The 2,113-nt window shown below is 60.2% G+C and overlaps 2 long non-coding RNA genes across 2 annotated transcripts; one reads left to right on the top strand and one right to left on the bottom strand.

The window, feature by feature from the left end:
* LOC118158469 lies at positions 1–938 on the top strand. The gene is made up of 3 exons (XR_004746836.1): positions 1–36; positions 228–304; positions 443–938. It is a non-coding gene; the product is annotated as an uncharacterized LOC118158469 (long non-coding RNA).
* Positions 939–1,699: 761 nt separating this feature from the next.
* On the bottom strand, positions 1,700–2,113 carry LOC118158470. Its single transcript, XR_004746837.1, has 3 exons — positions 2,078–2,113; positions 1,897–1,973; positions 1,700–1,815 (listed from the first exon to the last, which is right to left on the bottom strand). It is a non-coding gene; the product is annotated as an uncharacterized LOC118158470 (long non-coding RNA).

Here is a 2,113-nt window from a genome sequence, read left to right on the forward strand (position 1 = left end):
AGAGCTGCGTCCTCTCCCTCAAGTTCGCCGCCTGCGGTAGGTGCCTGCTCCCAGCTCCTCTGGTGGCCACAGGGCTGTGAGCGATGGATCTGGGTCTGTGGCGGTGTTCGTTCCTCAGGGGGCTGAGATACTGCCACTTTGTTCCCTCCTTGGGTTCAACTTTGGGAACCCAGCCAGGGACAGTTCGGTGACACGCTGCTCTTGTGTCCCTTGTGTCCCTCCTGCAGGGAAGTGGTTCGTGAGCACGGGGAAGGACAACCTGCTCAACGCCTGGCGCACCCCCTATGGTGCCAGCATCTTCCAGGTGGGCAGGAGCAGCTGCACGGGGGGGGGGTATTCCCAAAGCTGTGAATTGACCCCTAGCCAAGCTTATTCCCTCTAGGGCCCCTTTGGGGTGGGCAGGCTTGCTCTGGGGCTACTGTTCATACCCCCCTCTCTGCAGTCCAAGGAAACCTCCTCCGTCCTCAGCTGCGATGTCTCCACCGATGACCAGTTCATTGTGACAGGCTCAGGGGACAAGAAAGCTACAGTCTACGAGGTCATTTACTGAGCGCTGGACAGGGGACAGCCGCCGAGAGGGGCCACTCCAGGGGAGCAGACAGACAGCTGCAGAGGCTGACGGACGGATGCTGCCCTCCTGGGAGCTGGCAGCCCAGGGCTGGAGCAGGCAGCAAGGGGCAGAGGGGACCCCGCAGCCAGGCAGTGCTGGGAGGCAGCTGCTGCTTGCAGGGACCTTCCTAGGGACTTTCTTCTTGTTTGGGTCTTTAGTTGTTGGGTTGTTTCTAAGTCTGGACTGGGGGGGGGGGGTACGGGGGCTCTTTTTATGTAACTTTTTTGTTGTTGTTAAGGCTCTGGGCCATGCAGGGGAGGATGTGCTCCATCCTCATCTCCATCAGCCTCCTTGAGTGTATTTAATAATAAAAACAAACAAAACACCATCACTGTGCTGCAGCTGGGGTAGTGAGGGGGTGGATAGGGTCGATGTCAGTTCTGTGGGTTGCAGAGGAAGCAGGGCTTTGAGCTGGGAGCAGCCAGGGCTGGTAGGGCTGAGCGAAGTGACTTTAGGAGCAGCTCCTGGCTGTGGCCCCAGGTGCAGGCTCCTGTGGGAGCTTTACAGCCCTGCTGGGGCCTGCCCAAGCAGCTCCCCCTGGCGTGAGGGACAAGGAGCAGATCACAGCTGTGTCCTCCCCCTCGCCCCCGCTTCATCGGATGTGGAGTGGCACTCAGCCCACTGCAACCAGACCGACACTGCTTTTGTTCCTTTTTATTAGGAAGAAAGTGAAAACACGGTTAAATACATCTCTTTACTCACAATTTACAGCTGATTCTGCAGCAGAAAATCGGTGCTGTTAAATCAGTAGCAGTAATGGGGGAGCAACACCAAGCTCTGGCCTTTCTCCCTTCCCCTGGGCCTCCAGGGTGGCAGGCACTCCGACCTGCCCCTGCCCTATCCCCCACGCTGGGGGTTGCCTGGATCCCTCATCCCCAGCCCCACCTTCAGGCTGCGCCCCCGGGGCCCGGGAGTCGTCGCGCCCCCCCCCCCCCCCCCGCCCTGCCCCGCCCAAGCTGTGTTTTGGCTGCTGAAAGAAGAGAGGGGAGGGAGCAGGAGGGCCCCAGAGCAGCTCGAGCCGCATCCAGGCTGCCCAGGCGCAGGGCGGTTTTGGGGCTCAGTCCCCAGGGAGCCGAGGGCCAGCAGCAGCTGGGCCCTCAGTACACCACCTCGTACACTGTGGCCTTCTTGTCGCCAGAGCCCGTGACAATGAATTTGTCATTGACAGAGATGTCACAGCTCAGCACAGAGGAGGACTCTTTGGACTGGGAAGAGGAAGCAGTGATGGTCGGGGGTGAAGGCAGTGGGGTGAAAACCCCCCTTCCCCCTCCTTCTCCCCAGCTCACCTGGAAGATGCTGGCACCATAGGGGGTGCGCCAGGCATTGAGCAGGTTGTCCTTCCCTGTGCTCACAAACCACTTCCCTAGGACAGGATACAAAGCAAGGTCTTTTGGGGGGAGTGGATCTGCAGGGACCCATCGGCTTTGGGCCTGCAATAACCAGCCCCCAGCCCCCACAGGCACCTACCGCAGGCGGCGAACTTGAGGGAGAGGACGCAGCTCT

The sequence above is a fragment of the Oxyura jamaicensis genome, assembly GCF_011077185.1.
Source record: "Oxyura jamaicensis isolate SHBP4307 breed ruddy duck chromosome 28 unlocalized genomic scaffold, BPBGC_Ojam_1.0 oxy28_random_OJ69173, whole genome shotgun sequence".
Lineage (NCBI taxonomy): Eukaryota > Metazoa > Chordata > Aves > Anseriformes > Anatidae > Oxyura > Oxyura jamaicensis.